At 34.9% G+C, this 13,228-nt stretch overlaps 1 protein-coding gene and 1 pseudogene across 8 annotated transcripts in view; one reads left to right on the forward strand and one right to left on the reverse strand.

The window, feature by feature from the left end:
- The window catches only part of CEP112 (centrosomal protein 112), a 558,138-nt gene that overhangs the window by 317,690 nt on the left and 227,220 nt on the right, over positions 1-13,228 (reverse strand). The window lies entirely within an intron of this gene.
- The window catches only part of LOC111542508, a 1,339-nt pseudogene continuing 946 nt past the window's right edge, over positions 12,836-13,228 (forward strand). Inside the window, exon 1 of the transcript XR_003309912.1 lies at positions 12,836-12,906. The product of XR_003309912.1 is annotated as a 60S ribosomal protein L7 pseudogene (transcript). The remainder of the gene's footprint in view (positions 12,907-13,228) is intronic.

Here is a 13,228-nt window from a genome sequence, read left to right on the forward strand (position 1 = left end):
GAATACTATGCAGCCATAAAAAAGGATGAGTTTGTGTCCTTTGTAGGGACATGGATGCAGCTGGAAACCATCATTCTCAGCAAACTATCGCAAGAACAGAAAACCAAACACTGCATGTTCACACTCATTGTTGGGAACTGAACAGTGAGATCACTTGGACTCGGGAAGGGGAACATCACACACCGGGGCCTATTATGGGGAGGGGGGAGGGATTGCACTGGGAGTTATACCTGATGTAAATGACAAGTTGATAGGTGCTGACGAGTTGATGGGTGCAGTGCACCAACATGGCACAAGTATACATATGTAACAAACCTGTACATTGTGCACATGTACCCTAGAACTTAAAGTATAATAATAAAAATAAATAAATAAATAAAATAAAAAACAAAGACAAACCTCAAATCAACAACCTAATGTTATACTTCAGAAATAAAAAAAGAAAAAATGAACTAAGCCTAAAGTTAGGAGAAGGAAGGAAGTCATAAAGATCAGAGCACAAAAAAATGAAATAGAGACTAGAAAAACAATAAAAAAGATCAATAAAACCATGAGTCGGTTTTTCAAAAAGGTAAAATTTACAAAACATCAGCTAGACTAAGAAAAAAAGAGAAGACTCAAATAAATAATATCATAAATGAAAGGGCAGACTTTAAAACCGATAATATAGAAACACAAAAACAAGGGAGGATTATGAACCACTATACACCAACAAATTGTATAGCTGAGGAAATGAATGAATTCCTACACATACAGAACCTACCACGACTGAGTCACAAAGAAACAGAAAATCTGAACAGACCAGTGATGACTAAGGAGACTGAATCATTAACAAGAAACTTCTCAACAAAGAGAAGCTCAGGACAAGATGGCTTCATTGCTGAATTATACCAAACATAAGAAGAACTAATACCAATTCTGCTCAAACTCTCCCCAAAAAACTGAAGTAGAGGGAATACTTCCAATCTCATATCATAAGGCCATTGTTACCCTGATAACAAAAGAACACAAGGACACAAGAAAATAACATTAAAGGCCAATATCCCTAATGAATATAGATGCAAAAATCCTCAATAAAATACTAGCAAAAAAGAAAAAAAAAAAACCCTGAATTCAATGACACATTAAAATGATCAGCTAACCATGATTGAGAGGAATTTATTCCTGGGATGCAAGGGTGTTTCAACACATGCAAATCAATAAATGTGATACAACACATTAATAAAATGAAGAACAGAAACCATATGATTATCTCAATAGATGCAGAAAAATCATTTGCCAAAATTCAACATAATTTCATAATAAAAACTCTTAACAAATTAAATATAGAAAAAAAGTGTACCATAACACAATAAACACCATGTATGACAAGCCCACAGGTAAACTCCTACTCAATGGTGAAAAGCTAAAAGCTTTTCTTCTAAGATTTGAAATTAGACAAGGATGTCCACTCTCAACACTTATTTTCAACATAGTACTGGAAGTCCCAGCCAGAGTAATTTGGCAAGATAATGGGGAAAAAAGGCATCCTAGTAGGAAACGAAGAAGTAGAATTGTCTCTGTAAGCTGACGACATAATCTATATATAGAAAACCCTAAGGATTCTACATACAAAAAAAAACTGAATTGATAGATGAATTAAGTAGAGTTGAATAAAATCAACATTCAGAAATCATCTGTGTTTCCATACAGTAGTAACAAACTATTCAAAAAAGAGTTTTTTTTTTTTTTTTTTTTTGAGACAGAGTCTCACTCTGTTGCCCAGGCTGGAGTGCAATGGCAAGATCTCGGCTCACTGCAACCTCCACTTCCCAGGTTCACGCATTTCTCCTGCCTCAGCCTCCTGAGTAGCTGGGATTACAGGTGCTCGCCACCAAGCCCAGCTAATTTTTGTATTTTTTGTAGCGATGGAGTTTCACCACGTTAGTCAGGCTGGTCTTGAACTCCTGACCTCAGGTGATTCCCCTGATTACAAGTGTGAGCTACCACACCCAGCCCAAAAAAGAATTTTTTAAGAATCTCATTTATAATAGCAATAAAAATAAAATAATTAGTATTCATTTATCCAAGGAGGCAAAAGATGCATACACTGAAAGCTATAAAACACTGATGAAAGAAATTAAAGAAAACATGAATAGAAAGATATCCTGTGTTCTCGGATTGGAAGAATTAATAGTGTTAAAATGCCCATACTACCCAAAACAATCTACAGATTCAAGCAATTCCTATCAAAATGCCAATGTCATTTCTCACAGAAATAGAAAAACCAATCCGAAAATTTGTATGGAACCACAGAAGACTCCAAATAGCCAAAGCAATCTTGAGCAATAAATAACAACAACAACAAAGCTAGAGGCATCACACTACCTAACATCAAAATATACTAAAAAATTATATTAATCAAAACAGCATGGTATTGGCACAAGAGCTGATACATTAGCCAGAGGAACAGGATAGAGTTCAGAAATAAACTCATCCATTTACAGACAATTGATTTCAATAAAGGTGCCAAAATTACACAATAGGAGAAAGGATGGTCTCTTCATTAAATGGTACTGAGAAAAGTGGTTATTCATAAACAGAAAAAAATGAAATTGGGTTTTTATCATATACCATAAAAAATAATATACTCAAAATGGATAAAAGACTTAAATATAAAACTTGAAGCTATAAAACTACTAGAAAATACACAGGGAAAGCTTCCTGACATCAGTCTTAGCAAAGATTTCTTGGATATGACAATAAAAGCACAGGCAACCAAGACAAACGGGATTACATCAAACTAAAATGTTTCTACACAGCAAACTAAACAATCAACAAAGTAAAGAAACAATCTACAGAATGAAAGAAAATATCTGCAAACCATACATGTGATAAGGGATCGATATCCAAAATATATAAAGAACACAAATAACTCAATAGCAAGAAAAATAAATTGATTAAAAAACACGCAAAGGACCTAACCAGATATTTCTCAAAATAAGACATAAAAATGGTCAACAAGTTGATGGAAAAAAATGCTCAACATTACTAATTAGGGAAATGCCAGTTCAAACTACAATGAGATATCACTTCACAACTGTTAGAACGGATTTTATCAAAAAGATGAAAGTTAATAAGTGTGCCGAGGATGTGGAGAAAAGGGAACCCTTGTACACTGCTGGTGGAGATGTAAATTAGTATAACCACTATAGAAAATGTATGGAATTTCCTCAAAAAACTAAAAATAGAACTACCATTTTTTGATCCAACAGTCCCACAACTCAGCATAAATCAAGGAATTGAAATCAGAATTTCAAAGAGATATATACACTCCCAAGTTTATTACAGCATTATTCACAATAGACAAAATACAGAATCAACCTATGTATCCATTGAAGGATAAAGGGATAAAGAAAATGTGTTATGTATATACCTTGTTATGTATATACTATTCAGCCTTGAAAAATAAGGAAATTTTGTCATTTGTGACAACATGGATAAACCTGGAGGACATTGTATTAAGTTGTATTAAGCTAAATAAGCCAGGCACAGAAAGACAAAATGGCATGATTTCACTTACAGGTAGAATCTAAAAAAGTCAAACTCAGAAGTACAGAGTACAATGGTAGTTAGGAGAGGCTGGGCGAGAGTGGGAAAAGAGAATTGGGGAGATATTGTTCAAAGGATACAAAGTTTCATTTAAACAAGAAGAATACTTTCTAGTGATCAATTGCAGAGCATAGTGACTATAGTTAATAATGTATATTTCAAAATTGGTAAGAGAGTATATTTCAAATGTTCACCACAAAAAACAAATAAGTGAGGTTATGGCTATGTTAATTAGCTTGTTTTAATCATCTACATTGTGCGTGTGTGTGTGTGTGTGTATTTTGATATATATGTCAAAATACCACACTGTATCTCATAAATATATACAATTATGATTTGTCAATTAAAAATATAAAAAATTAAAATTAAAATTATTTGGGGGTCACAAAATCTCTTAAAGTTGAATGGTAAGCAAAAGTAATACAGGAACTAAAAATAAGGTAAATCGAGGATGGTAGGCCTGATGTACTTAGTATTTTTAAGACAAATCTACATATAAAACTGGTTTTTGTTTCTTTTACTTCAGGCAAGTTGAAATATTAAAAATAAATAATAAACGTTAAAATATTTAAAATGTTAAACAATTAAATACTTAAAATACAAGAATTTTATGTACTCAAAGTTGGTAAAAATAGATTATCTTCTATCTAAATAATTTAAAACACATTAAAAGGCTTTTGCACCAAAACATTTTTAAAAATTCAAAGTAAATAACAACTGATATTATAACAAAATAAAATACACATTATTTTAGATGATACTGACCGAAAATGCCAGACCCCATTCCATTCTCTTTCACAATTTAACAAAATTTCAAAAATTATCTTATAAAACAGTTTGTAGAAGAACACAGTGTTCTCAGTTACCATAGATACACAACATTCTGCTTCATCATGCATCATTCCATATTCCATTCAACTTCAAGTAAAAGAAATAAATAAACTCCTTTATTATGTAACACATATGCCAAAAAATCTATGCCAAAAAAGGTACAGAAAAGGGCTTGAGTGCATTTCTGTGGCTGTTTAGTATTCAAAGATAATAAAGTGTGTTAGGTTTTTGTTTTTTTTGTTTTTTTTGAGACAGTGTCTCGCTCCGTGGCCAAGCGATACAGTTGGAGTGCAGTGGCATGATCTCAACTCACTGCAACCTCTGCCTCCCAGGTAAAGTGATTCTCCTGCCTCAAGTCATCTGAGTAGCTGGAATCACAGACAGGTGTGAGCCAGCACACTGGGCTTGAAGTGTATTAGATTTTCCTGATATGGTGCCTCAAGAATTACTTTCTGGTATATGTAAGAGAAAGTCCACATATCCATAGCTTTAACCAGGGGTCCCCAACCCCTGGGGCCATGGATTGGTACTGGTCCTTGGCCTGTGAGGAACCCTGCATACAGCAGGAGGTGAATGGTGGGGTGAGAGAGCACTACTGCCTAAGCTCCGCCTCCTGTCAGATCAGTGGTGGCATCAGACGCTCACAGGAGCCCGAACCCTATTGTGAACTGTGCATGCGAGGGATCTCGGTTGTGCTTTCCTTATGAAAATCTAATGCCTGATGATCTGAGGTGGAACAGTTTCATCTGGAAACCATCCTTCTGGTCTGTGGAAAAGTTGTCTTCCACAAAACTGGTACCTAGTGCCAAAAAGGTTGGGTACTATTGGTTTAAATAGTATAGGTGTTTTTTTTTTTCTCCTTATTTAACAAAAAGTTCAGAAGTAGTCTGCTACATCAGCAGCTCAAAGATGTCAGGGTAAAGGTCATCACAATTCAACCTTCTCCTAGTGGTTGCAAAATGGTTTCTGTAGCTTTGCACATCTGGAAAAGGAAAGGTAAAGGGTAAAGGGTAAAGACTGAAGGGCAAAGAGAAAGTATCAGGTGACTTGAATCCCCTTTTAGGGGGCTTTCCTGCAAGTTCCTGCCGATAGCATATTAATTATCCTATTTGCATCTCAACTCACTTAAACTACATTAAATGTCCAGCTCCATCTACAAGGTAAGATATAGTTTTAAAACTGTGTCTCATGTTGCCCTAAACAAAATCAAGGTTCTATTACTAAGAAAGTAGAAATGTATATTGGATGAGCATCTGGCAGTCTCCATCAGATACGGTCATAATAAGTCACTGCTCTTTCTCCAGTAAAGTACTACTGTGTTATTATATTCTAAGTAATTTGACATATACAATTCATATTATGCAATTATGCAATTGTATATAAGTACACAATTCAAAATATATTTTGTCATATTTAATACATATTTAAGGTGTAAGAAATAATCCTTCAAATATTTTCATATGTAGCTAGATGGATACATAGATACGAATAGATAGGCAGGCTGGCAGATAGATATAAATGGCAGAAAGATAAACATTTATTTCTGTGCCTGGCTAAAGAACCAATTGGAACTAATGTTCTCAACAATGAAAATCAATCACCATGTTAATTGATGATATCTGTAGTCCATTTGTGAAAGACAATCATTAATTGATATAAGAAAGACAACATGTCTCATATATATGTTAGTGTGGGTGAAGAAATGTATGAAATAGGAGAGATAGGAAATGTAGAAATATTTCTAGACATTTAACTACAATTACTAACACCATGAAAGTTTACCTAAACAAAATAACAAGCCTAATATATCTATTTGTTTGTCTGAAAAGGATTTTATTTCTCCTTCACTTATGAAGCTTAGTTGCCAGATAAGAAATTCTGGGTTGGAAATTCTTTTCTTTAAGAATGTTGAATATTAGCCTCCAATCTCTTCTGGCTTGTAGGGTTTCTGCTGAGAGGTCTACTGTTAGTCTGATGGGCTTCCCTTTGTAGGTGACCTGGCCTTTCTCTCTGGCTGCCCTTAACATGTTTTTCCCTTAATGTCTACCTTGGAGAATCTGATGATTATGTGTCTTGGGGTTGATCTTCTCATGGAGTATCTTACTGGGGTTCTCTGAAGTTCCTGAATTTGAAGGTTGCCTCTCTTGCTATGTTGGGTAAGTTCTCCTGGATGACATCCTGAAGTATGTTTTCCAACTTGATTCCATTCTCCCTGTCTCTTTCAGGTACACCAATCAGACATAGGTTTGGTCTTTCTACATAATCCCATAATTCTCGGAGGTGTTATTCTTTTTTCTATAATCTTTTCTACCTGTCTTATTTCAGCAAGACAGTCTTCAAGCTCTGAAATTCTTTTCTCTGCTTGGTCTACTTACTATTGAGACTTGTCGTTGCATTGTGAAGTTCTATGCAGCCATAAAAAGCAATGAGATCACGTCTTTTGCAAGGACATGGATGGAGCTGGAAGCCATTATCCTCAGCAAACTAACACATGAACAGAAAACCAAACACTGCATGTTCTCACTTGTAAATGGGAGCTGAACAAAGAGAACACATGGACACAGGGAGGGGACAGCATCAGGATAAATAGCTAATGCATGTGGGGCTTAATATCTAAGTGATGGGTTGACAGGTGCAGCAAACCACCATGGCACATGTTTACCTATGTCACACCTGCATGTCCTACACAGGTATACCAGAATTAAAATCAAATCAAATTACATTTTTAAAAACTCCATTAATGATTAACTATTCTTCCCTGCTCAAAGCACTGCCCCTGATTTCATTATTTCACTACTTTCAAATAATCAGCTTTCATATATCTTTAGAGTCATATTTCTTTATTAATACAAGAAAAGGAATAAAGTTAAATGGGTTATTATTACAGTTATTTTCATGAACATTATAATTGTTGCAGAATATCACTAACGTTTTGGAAACACGGTTAAAGAAATTAAAACTTTTTTTTTTTTTGAGAAAGGGTCTTGCTGTGTCGCTCGGGCTAGAGTGCAGTGGCGTGAACATGGCTCACTATAACCTGAAATTGCTGGGCTCAAGTGATCATCTTACCTCAGCCTCATGAGTAACTGGGACCACAGGTGCATGCCATCTTACCAAGATACTTTTCAAATTTTTTGTCAAGATAAGGGGTCTCCCTCTGTTTCCCAGACTGACTCCTGGGCTCAAGTGATCATCTCACCTCAAAAGTTCTGGGATTATAGGTATGAGTCACCATGCCTAGCCAAAACACTTTCTTACAGATTAAAATAATAAATTCCTTTTGGACAAGTATTAACATTCTAAAAAAACATTTTATTGAAATATAATAAAGCTAAAGAAAAGGGAACATGGATGAATTTTCTCAAATTGAATCCCTCCATGCAACTAGCACTCAGGTCAATAAATTGTATCTCAGAAGTCACTACCTCTCCATCCAAGAGTAACTTGCACTCACTAATTTTGTTTGGTTCTGTTTCTAATATAAACAGATTCATATAATAAAAAATGTTTGTGATCTTTGTGGCTGATTTCATTCAACTTTACATCTGTGAAATTCAAACATGTTATGAGGTAGATTTGTAGAGTCTTCATTCACATTGCTGTATAGTATTCCATTGTGTGACTAGACCACAGTTTACTTATTCATGTTACTTCTGATGGATTTGGGTATTTTCCAGTTTTTTTACTATTATAAATAATGCTGCTATTAATATTCTAGTATATGTCTTTTGTCAACTACATACATATTTCAGTAGGGCATATACGTAGGTGCAGAATGGCTGAGAATAAGGCACACATATATTTAGTGTTCTTAGATATTGCCAAATAGTTTTCCAAAATGGTTGTACCCATTTATATTCATATTAGTAGTATACATCAGTTTCATTATTCCACCATTCTTGTGAACACTTTTTATTTTCTGTTTCATTTAAGGTATTCCATTGGATGTGTAATAGTATAGCATTGTTGTTTTATTTTTTTATTCCCCTGATGACTAAATAAACTAAGCCCCTTTTTATTTATTTTTTATTTTTGAGATGAAGTCTTGCTCTTGTTCAAGTGATTCTCCTGCCTCAGCCTCCTGAGCAGCTGGGATTACAGGCACCTGCCACCATGCTTGGCTAATTTTTGTATTTTTAGTACAGACGGGGGTTTCACCATGTTGGCCAGACTAGTCTGGAACTCCTGACCTCAGGTGATCCGCCACCTCAGCCTCCCAAAGTGCTGGGATTACAGGCGTGAGCCACCACGCCCAGCCCTAAGCCTCTTTTTATATGTTAATTGGCCACTATGAAATCAACTTTTGTTAAATATCTGTTCAAGTATTTTACCCAGTTGTCCATTTGAAGTCAGCCCTTATTGATTCATAGTTCTTTATTCTGGGTATGAGTCTTTTGTTCAACATATGAATTTCAGTTATCTTCCCCAACCTGGAGTGCCTTTTCACCTATGCACTGCTCTCTTCTGATGAACAGAAGTTCTTAATTTCAATGAAGCCCAATTTTAAAATATTTTGTTTTTTATGCCTTTTCGTTTCCTATTTAGAAAATCTTTACCTATTCCCAATTATCAAAAATGTTCCTACAACTTCTTTTGAAAATTTCATTGTTTTACCTTTTATTTGTATATTTACAATCCTTCTGGAGTTAATTTCATAAATGGGGTAAAATAAGGGACAAGATTCTTTTTCACCCCATATGACTATCTACTTGATACTGCACCATGTATTGAATTGGTGATTTTTTCCCCATTGCACTGCTCTAGCTCCTTTTGACACGAATCAGACTGATCATATAGGGTGGGTGTTTCTGGTCTCTTTCTTCTGTTCCACTGGTCATCTTGTACCAATACCACACTGTATTAATCACCATGGTTCAACAGTATCCTCAATATCTGATCATCTAAGTTCTCCAATTGCATTCTTCTTCAAGATCGCCTTCACTTGGCATTTCATACACGTCTTGAAATCAGCTTGAGAGTCCCCCTCTGTTCCCCTAAAACGGCACTGTTAAGATTTTGATTTTTTTTAAACTTTTTTATTTTTAAGATTTTGATTTTTATAATTATGGTGATTCTATAGATTTGAGAACTGCGATTTTTATAACATGGAGACTTCAAGTCCATACACATGATATATCCCTCAACTTATTCAGGTCTTCTTTAGTTTCTCTCAACAACGTTTTCTAGTTTCAGAACAGACACCTTGTGCATCTTTTGTTAGATTTATTCCTTGGGTAAGTGATGCTTTTTGATATTATAAATGGCATTTTCTTCAAGTTTTATTTTGTATTTGTGCTGCTGGGTAGGAATAAAATGCATTTGTAAAGTGTATTTCTATATTTGTATACAAAATTTACTTGTAGATTTATTTATATTTAGTGACCTAAGTTCATTACCAATAACATTTTAACAAGTAAACATTTTAAGAAACTCATAGTCACACAAAGATGTCACAATGCAGATAAACGCGTAACTCACTGGGCTACAATGATGTCACAATGCAGATAAACGCGTAACTCACTGGGTTTGTGGCTTGTGTGATAGACCAATGCATAAAGGTGTGTGATTATTACCAATGCATAAAGGTGTGTGATTATAAATGCATAAAGGTGTGTGATTATAATAGATGTATAATCACACACCTTTATGCATTGGTCTATCACACAAGCCACAAACATGCCTACAAATAATCTGTGTATTCCCAGAATCTACAACAGTGGCCAGTAGAGAGCAGGTATTCATAAATTTTTTATGAATAAATCAAAAAAGAAATCCAGTCTGTTGAATCCTTTGACCAGCCAGTAAGTCAATAAAACAGTCCCTGTATTAAAAAATAACAATGCTACTATTTTCGCAAATCAGCTAAGTAGAGACATAATGACATGTTTTCCAGCCTGACATTCTCAGTAGATGATTATTTTGCTTATTTTCTTTCTGCAAAAGAGATTAGTCACTGATGAATATTAGTAGGAAAAAGCTTCACTTACTATCCAGTTAAGCACCTAAAGATACAAGGTTTTTTTTAAGTGTTTTGCTTATTTTTTGTTTTTCAAAGCCAAATACTTTCACATATTCTTTGGAAGCCGTTATTTAGAATTCATTAATTATCATAATACAAGCTATTTAAACATTTAAAGGTATTCTAAAATTTTACCTCTGCTACTTAATCTTATTTAAAGACAATATTTAATAGAGACATTTCTCTATTATCATCAACAATTAACCGAGAGAAAATGCTTCTATTTATATTGGATCTTTTATTATCATAAAAATAGTCTTTAAAAGCTTATTTAAAATTACATGAGCTACTACAAGCCTAAAAAGACAGTAAGACAAAGGTCCAAGTCATAATGAATGGTTTGTATGATGATTGGTTTTGTTCATTAAGTCTATTTCTTATCCAATGACACATGACACAAACATATCCAGATAGCATTCTTGCTTCCTTGTAAGTTGAGAATTCTTTTCATTAATTCAATAGCAATAATAGGATGATGCACTAAAACTTAAAATCTCTAAGAATGCAAAGAACTGACTAGTCAGTTTCAATTGTGCTAGAAGCCAGGATAAACCCTACTTGTCAATAGCAGCGCTTTTCAGAACTTTGTTTTCATGACAAACCAGTGGGCTTTCCAGGTATAAAGTTAGCATCATATATCTAATGACTGTTAAAAAGAAAAGGAGAATTTAAAGCCAGATATTTAGCAGCAAATAGCATTTAATAAGGATGTATTTTCAAGAGGTGAAAAATCAATTAGGAAAGTCAAGTGGCCAGTGGAAGCCCCAGGAGGAACAGTTAGCTGACATTCATGTTGTTGGTATACAAGATTTAAAAGTTTTACTTTAATAGAATTGCTGCCAATACTTCAGAGAACATAGCTGTCTTTTTCAGTCATTTATGTGTTTCACAGAGAATAGGTAAATATAGAACACTATTTCTTTGAAAAACATGATTTTATATATATATATACACACATAGAAATAATTCTAACTGCATTTTCACGATTAAAATATGTACATTTTACACAATTAGTTGCTGAAAGCTAAACTTATAATAAATTTCACCATTTCAGTATAAATTAGGTTATTATTTAAGCAATGTTAAATGAGACAAATATTCTTCAAAGTGAAAGAGTGTGCAGCAATTTTTTAAAAAGTTTAAGTCTGTTACATTTTGTCTCATGGGCCTCATTTTTGAAACAAACTCAAAGCTTTTATTTTTTAATTCAAAATCCCACTGTCTGCAATCTGCAGCAGTTTCCAAATGGAAAAAGATGCCCTACAGCTCTGCTGGCTTTTACACAAAATATTTCTGTAAGAAGAGAAAAGCAGTTCAAAACAAGAACAGAAAAGGAAGACTTAAAAATATAGACTATGGAAAAATCCAAACACATTATGATTCTCCAAATAATGAATCTGCTGATTGATTTTTCTTTTAGAATTTGAGTTATAGCAGATTCACATTTTTTAATCAACTGATAATGTGGAATCAAAGACATAATCTACCATGTTTGACATATATACTTTAATATTTTACCATTTGTTCAAATTTGTCATGTAAGAATTACTTGATTTGTGAATGAGCCTAGCTGTAAGGATTATGTTCTAAATGGAGTCCCTTATTACTACACTCACACCAAAGGTGCTTTCTTTATTTCAGAAATCCAACTGCACTTGGCAAAACTACATATAACTGAAACCACTGAAGAACATTTCTTCAACAGAAGACGACCAAAAGAATTTCCTGTTCATTAGTTGCTGTTACTATTCGTTTTCAAGGAATCTGAATCTAGCACAGGAGACAGACAGATCAGGCCTGGTGAGGGCTGCTCAGAAAGATGGGACATAGGAATCAGGTATGTGGGGGGAATTTGGGGGATCCTAGAGGCACGCGCCAAACTGGGTTCTTCATTGGATCATTTAACCAGTCCACAGCAATGTAATACCAAGAAGGTAGGAACACATGAATTCTTAGGTAAGGAAGAAGGAGACTCAAGTAGGTCTGGCAGAATTGAAGAAGTAAGATCGAATACAGACCATGAGCCAGGCATTCAACAGAACAGTGAGAGATGATATGAGGAGTGGACCAATTAAAAGGGTAGTTCCAGAACAATACCACATCTTTCATCCCTGGCTATCCTTATCTGGTAACAGTCTCATTTTGTCTGGATAGGGTTCTTAAGGTTTCTGAGATTATATTATCTCCAGGGCTTTCAGTTCTCCCACAGAAATAGGAGATTCTTTTTTTAACTTAAAAAAATTAATCATTTCTCCATGTTCTCCCATTTTTTGACATGTATTTTATAATTTTTCCTCATTAATAACATTACAATAAACATCCATCAGCACACATCTCGCACATTGTATTTTTTAAAAATAAAGTCTTGAACTTCCTCTTTTTCCAGCTGGAACCATGGAGGGTGCAGAAGAGAAGAAGAAGAAGGTTCCTGCTGTGCCAGAAATCCTTAAGAAAAAGCGAAGGAGGCCGGGCGCGGTGGCTCAAGCCTGTAATCCCAGCACTTTGGGAGGCCGAGACGGGCGGATCACGAGGTCAGGAGATGGAGACCATCCTGGCTAACACGGTGAAACCCCGTCTGTACTAAAAAAAAACAAACTACAAAAAACTAGCCGGGCGAGGTGGCGGCGCCTGTAGTCCCAGCTACCCGGGAGGCTGAGGCAGGAGAATGGCGTGAACCCGGGAGGCGGAGCTTGCAGTGAGCTGAGATCCGGCCACAGCACTGCAGCCTGGGTGACAGAGCGAGACTCCGTCTCAAAAGAAAAGAAAAGAAAAGAAAAGAAAAGAAAA

Source organism: Piliocolobus tephrosceles, chromosome 16, assembly GCF_002776525.5.
Source record: "Piliocolobus tephrosceles isolate RC106 chromosome 16, ASM277652v3, whole genome shotgun sequence".
NCBI classification, from domain to species: Eukaryota; Metazoa; Chordata; class Mammalia; order Primates; family Cercopithecidae; genus Piliocolobus; species Piliocolobus tephrosceles.